This window comes from Mandrillus leucophaeus, unplaced genomic scaffold (genome assembly GCF_000951045.1).
Source record: "Mandrillus leucophaeus isolate KB7577 unplaced genomic scaffold, Mleu.le_1.0 Scaffold58, whole genome shotgun sequence".
NCBI classification, from domain to species: domain Eukaryota; kingdom Metazoa; phylum Chordata; class Mammalia; order Primates; family Cercopithecidae; genus Mandrillus; species Mandrillus leucophaeus.
Genome location: NW_012106252.1, coordinates 2,773,740 through 2,780,110, shown reverse-complemented (window position 1 = coordinate 2,780,110; position 6,371 = coordinate 2,773,740). Strand labels below are relative to the sequence as shown.

Here is a 6,371-nt window from a genome sequence, read left to right as displayed (position 1 = left end):
TTATATCTCAATAAAGCTGTTATAAAACAAGTCAGTGTGAAACAAAAGGACAAAGATTCATGTAGTTGATTTGCAACAGGAAGAAAGTTTATTGACACAGAATGATTAAGAAGGAAAACACATTTTGCAATTTAAAGACAAAACCAAACCAATAAGACAAAAGAATCTGAAAAACAATTACAGGAGTAGCTGCAGCTCTGTGGCTGTAGGTTTGCTGCGGTGCTTCACCACGCCTTTGTTAGGTGTCATCATTTACATCCTGGGGACAGGACTCAGCTGCCTGCATCTCACTCTTGAATTTCACATCAGAAACATTGTTGACTTGAGATGAAATTAGTTGGTCATTATCCGTCACCAACCTGGTTCCTCTGCTTTTATGTGAATCTAAAAGAGAAACTGGGAGAGTTTTAGAACTGGAAATGTAAAGGTTGGTTCACAAGTCATGCTTTAAAGTGAATTATTGTAGCCCAGATTTCTGGGGATAAGGAAAGCACACTTTATTCATGATGGATGCTCACTAAGTAAGCAGGAAGTATTACTTTAAAAAGCGACTCTTCCCCTTGACTGAGCTGTGCTGATTCTTCCTCTGGAGTCCACAGAGAATGATCCTTGAGATGCAGCTTCTCTGGCCTCGGAACTATTGACAAATAAAAGAAATGGTTGTTATCAGTTACTTCTCTTTGGCCAAAAACTCTAAAGAAGCAGACATATTTTCTTTCTAAGTGGAACAAGTGTTGGTGAGGATGTGAAGAAGTTGGAACCCTCCTACACTGCTGGTAGGAATGCAAAATAGTGGAGCCACTGTGGAAAATAGTCTGGCAGTTCCTCAAAGGTTAAATACAGGGCTGACATATGACCCAGCCATTCCACTCTAAGGTATATACCCAGTAGAAATGGAAACATATGCCCACACAAAAGTTGTATGTGAATGCTGGCATTATTAACAATGCCAGCTGGGCATTATTAATAGCATGCTGGGTGAATGGCTCATGTCTGCAATCCAAGCACTTTGGGAGGCTGAGGCAGGAGGATTACGTGAGACCGGGAGTTTGAGAACAGCCTGGGCACCATGGTAAGACTATGTCTCTACCAAAAGTAAAAAAAATTAGACCGGACACGGTGGCTCACGCCTGTAATCCCGGCACTTTGGGAGGCCGAGGTGGGTGGATCATGAGGTCAAGAGATCGAGACCATCCTGGCCAACATGGTGAAACTCTGTCTCTACTAAAAATACAAAAATTAGCCAGGCGTGGTGGCGGGTGCCTGTAGTCCCAGCTACTCAGGAGGCTAAGGCAGGAGAATCACTTGAACACGGGAGGAAGAGGTTGCAGTGAGCCGAGATTGCGCCACTGCACTCCAGCCTGGTGACAGAGTGAGATTCCGTCTCAAAAAAAAAAACAAAAAAAAAACAAAAAAAAATTAGCTGGGCATGGTGGTTCACGTTTGTAGTCCCCATACTCAGGAGGCTGATGTGGGAGGATCATTTGGGCCTAGGAGGTAGAAGCTGCAGTGAGCTGTAATCACACCACTGCACTCTAGCGTGGGCAACAGAGTGAGACCCTGTCTCCGAAATGACTGCAGTTATCTAGGAGATACAAAAAAACTAATGAACACTTTAAAGAATAACATGTAATTTATTATTTGCATTTAATTATCAAGATATAGTTGCAGGAAAATTGTAAAGGAACTAACGCCCAGTGTGAATTACATTCTAAATAAATCTAGAGTGATACCATGGAAAGTTGTGGTTTTTTTCTTTTCTTTTTTCTACTAGCTTTTCAGATTGTACTTGATTTGAAACTTGCTAAGACTGTAAATCTCAGTCTCTGAATCAAGTTTCTTCATTTTTAAGAAAGTGATTTTAACAACAAAATCAAGGTATTGGTGACTCACCCTCCCTCTCCACCGAGCAAGCGGTGGTAGGTCTCGATCTCCACCTCCGGGTGTGTCTTGATGTCCAGCAGTTGCGCATACTCTGTGTTCTGGTATTCAGTCTCGCCCCAGATCTGGCAGATCTGCTCCTTCAGGATGCTGATATGCATCTTAGTTTCTGACAGCTGAGCCAAGTAGCCAACTTCTGTGTCAGCCAGGGTTCCTTCTAGGGAGCTTTGCTACAAACGCACATGAAAATTGAAGCTTTGTCAGAATAACTCCTCGGTATTCAACATGATGAATTCTGAAACATGTATTTTGTATGGTGAGGGTGTCTCCAAATGAACCACTTAATAGAGATTTACCTTTGATAATTAATACCCAGTAATAGTAATGATAGCAAATATTAATCAGAGAGTGCTACTGTAACTATATAGCAGTTCCTACTCACTATTAGGCACCGTTCGAAGTATTTTATAAATATTGACTCATTTAATTCTCATAACAACCTTATGAGATAGGTACTATTATTTACAAAAGCCAACGTTTTGCCAGCATGCTTCCGTGTCTGCGAAGCTATTTTTTAAAACTATAGAAGAAAATTGAGTGAGTGCCCCCCCTTTCCCACCTACCATGGCCAAGACAGACTGCAGTTCATAGTGCAGGGACTGGAGAACTCGTTTCAGCTCCATTATCTCACTCTTGGCCGAGCTAACTGCTTCAGCATCCGTGGAGATCTGTGTCTGCAGGGATGCACTTTGCAAGCACGAAATCAACAAAGTACAGTGAAATCAAAGAAGCTGTAATTACTCTGCCTGACTTTCTATCTTCTCTCACTTTGCCAGGTTAAAGTTTGGGTTAGGATTAGGGTTGAGCTACCTGCTTGTTGAATCAGTCCTCGGCCTCCCTAAGGTTTTGCTCAGCCAGTTCCTCTTACTATTGCCTCATGCAGTCCAGCCGCTTGGTTAGATCTGCCCCTGGGGCCGAGTTCATTTCTACAGTCAGCGTCCCCACTGGACTGTCTCTGCAAAGTGCTCCTTTCTTGGCGGAGAGGAAACGCAAAAGTCACAGTAGCAAAGATCCTTTGAGGTTGGGGACCTTGCTGAATGGTGATGGGAAGTCCCTTGATGGGTTTCTTTCTCCCACCTCCTTGGGGTTGTTCTTGAGATAAGGCAGGTCTTCTGCTAGGCTTTCCGACTGTATTTTAAGGTCTCATGTGGTCACATTCAGCTCATTGAGTACTTTTTGCGGGCCATTTACATAGGCTTCAACCGACTGGCATAGACAGAGCTTGTTTTCATACCTTAGGAGATCTTTGGAATATGATAGATGAATTAGATTAACTACTTTGAGAAGCTTTATTTTAAAAAGGACTTGCCTACTGACATCCAGCTCAAGTTGAAATTCTTTCAAAATATTTAAACAAAGACTATGAAATCATTTTTATTTCTTAATTAATTCATTAATTAATTTCGAAAAGGAGTCTTGCTCTGTCCCCCAGGCTGGAGTGCAGTGGTGTGATCTCGGCTCACTGCAACCTCCACCTCCTGGGTTCAAGCGATTCTCCTGCCTCAGCCTCCCAAGTAGCTGGGATTACAGGTGCCTGCCACCATGCCTGGCTAATCTTTTGTATTTTCAGTAGAGATGAGGTTTCACCATGTTGGCCAGACTGGTCTCAGGTGACCTCCTGACCTCAGGTGATCCATCCTCTTCAGCCTCCCAAAGTGCTGGGATTACAGGCGTGAGCTACCCTGCCTGGCCTGAAATCATTTTTCAAAATTCCAATTTTGGAATCTCTTGTCATTAAATACACATTAAAATTGGCCTTTTTTCCTTCAGTATAGATATTTTATACTAATATAGTTATCTGGTACTTGGATCTAATTGCCTTTATATACATTTTATGTTAAAAGTAAAAACGTAAGTCTTATTTTTTGTCATGGTAACAATTGATATTTTGAAACAAACTCACTTCATTTTGAAGTCATCTGCTGCAAGTCCAGCTTTGTCAATTGGGGAAGTCATGCTGGCATTATTAATCGTGGCTGCAATGATCTAGGAGACGCAGTAAAACTAATGAACATTTTAATGAGTAACATGTCATTACTGATTTACCTTTGACTGTCAAGATACAGTTGCAGAAATTTTTTTTTTTTTTTTTTTTTTTTGAGACGGAGTCTCGCTCTGTTGCCCAAGCTGGAGTGCAGTGGCCGGATCTAGAAAAATTTTTTAGTAACTAATGTCCAGTGTGAATTACATTCTAAATAAATCTAGAGTGACATCATGGAACGTTTCTTGTTTCTTTTCTCTCTCTTTTTACCAAATATATATCTGAAACATTCTGCATGGAACAATTGAGCAAAAAATAAAAGAACAATTTCATATTGTCCTAAAATTTAATAAATAAGTACAAAAGAGGTACCGTCACTGAGTTTCTCACCTGGTTCCTGGGATCTTCAATTATTGGATAGTATTTACTGCAATCTCTTCTAGATCCACCGTCTCCAGACCCAGGCCCAAATTTGTCACACCACTTCTTGATTTTGTGTTGGCCTCCTCCAGGGCTCTGACATTGTCTAGGTAATTGGCTAGGCCGTCACCGAGGTTCTGCATGGTTTGCTTCTCCCCTCCAGGAAAAAGCCCTCCGTTGCCACCACCACCTCCCGTACAACTGCCATACTGCAGAAGCCTCCACTAGCACCACCACCTAATCCAGAACTCCCGCAGAATCCAGAGATCCTGCTGAAGCTAGGACCACCTCCTACAGAGCGGTTATCAAATCCCCCACTAAAGCTACCTCCAAAGCCACTACTAGGCCTCCCCACTCAGGCCATAGCTGCCGGCTCCTCTTTGGAAGCCCTGGACAGTGCCGCCCCCCAGACCACATCTGCCTCTACTGCTGAAGCTGCTTCCACCAGCAGACAGCCTGGCCAAGCTGCTGCCTCCAGCCCTGGAGGAGCAGACACGGGAAGAGTAAGACATGATGCTCCTGCAAATGTTCAGCTTATCTAGGTGTGAGAGATGGAAGTGAAAAGTGTACCGATTTGGACTCCTTTGGTCTTTATGTACACAGTTTTTATGGCATTCATTTCATTTGGCTCTGTCCTTGTTTCACGTTTCCAACCTATTCTGGGTTAATTTATTTTGAGTTAACCTCTCCCTACTGGGCCAATTAATATTTGAAAAATTGGGTAAACATGGAGTAAGATTAGATTTGTTATTATTTCATTAGAATTCATTAGTGCTGTACAATCCATTATTTCCTGGCAATCATTTTTTCACCTCCCTAGACTTCTGTAGTTGGCAAATCGTACATTTCTCTAGGTCCCTTAAACTCATACATACTTCCTTTGTAATTCTGGGAAGATTATTATACCAGATTCCAGTGTTAGTCACAATTCAAATACTCAGGAGTGATTTGTCAGGAAATATTTCTCTCTTTTTTAATCCAATAATAATGATGAGTAGCTTCATATTCCCTTAACAATTTTTGGGAACAAATTGAGCGTTGTAACTATTCTTGCAGAAAGAAAACCTGACTTTGCTAATTTATGAGGATTGGCTTGGAGAGCACACATTGTTGATAAGGGTGGGGTTGTTAGTAAAGTGTCATTGGATTATTCTATGCAAGACTTTTGCGCAATAATAATGTTTCTTTTTAGCCTCCTGATTCAACAGTCAAAGGAATTATTCCTCTTACTTAAGTCCATTAGTTTTGGCCTATCCCTAAGGATTTTAAAAACATCATTCTGATCTTGTAGCCATAGTTTTCACTAAAAACATTCAAAGATAAGAGCCCACTTTCCTCATTAATTATGGATGTCTACGATGTTTTATTTTACTCTGAAGAGGTAAGCCTATAATACTTAACTCTGCCAGCTACATAGGTGAAAAGGTGATTTCAATACTATAGAAAACTGAATTTATTGAGGTGGATAGCAAGCGCCTACACTATGTGTGTCTTGGGCTTTCCTGCATATACTGTTGGAGGGACCCAGCAACCCTGTGTGATAGGCACGTCTTCTCTCCCTCTCTCTCTCTTTTTAAATCTATTTTCAGTTTTTAGGTGGTCTTTTCCAATGTGTGGAGTTTAATATTATCCACATGCTGACAACTCCCACATGTATATCACCAGTCCAGATTTCTCCTGGAAATCCAGATTGGCAAATGCAGCTACCTACTTGACATTAACACTTGGGTTACTTAATCAGCATCTCAAACTCAACGTGTCCAATAATGAGCTCCTAAAATTTTGTCCTCTCCTCTTCAACTCAATAGCTCCTGTAGTCTTCCCCATCTGGGTTAATGACAGCTCTATCCTCTAGCTGCTTAGGCCAAAAACTTGGTGTTGCCATCGTCTCTGGTCAGGAGTACTGCAGTAGCCTTCTTTTTCTTCCTTTTTTTTTTTTTTTTTTTTTTTTTAGTAGCTCTATCCACCCAACACCTTCTTTTTCTTCCTTTTTTTTTTTTTTTTTTTTTTTTTTTTTGAGACGGAGTCT

At 41.3% G+C, this 6,371-nt stretch overlaps 1 pseudogene across 1 annotated transcript in view; it reads right to left on the bottom strand.

The window, feature by feature from the left end:
• Positions 1–64: 64 nt before the first annotated feature.
• Positions 65–6,371, bottom strand: part of LOC105553091 — a 24,954-nt pseudogene continuing 18,647 nt past the window's right edge. Inside the window, exons 2-9 of the transcript XR_001008098.1 lie at positions 4,313–4,633; positions 3,845–3,927; positions 3,019–3,175; positions 2,756–2,913; positions 2,505–2,634; positions 1,894–2,111; positions 540–637; positions 65–384 (exon numbers count right to left, since the gene is read on the bottom strand). The product of XR_001008098.1 is annotated as a keratin, type I cytoskeletal 24-like (transcript). The remainder of the gene's footprint in view (positions 385–539; positions 638–1,893; positions 2,112–2,504; positions 2,635–2,755; positions 2,914–3,018; positions 3,176–3,844; positions 3,928–4,312; positions 4,634–6,371) is intronic.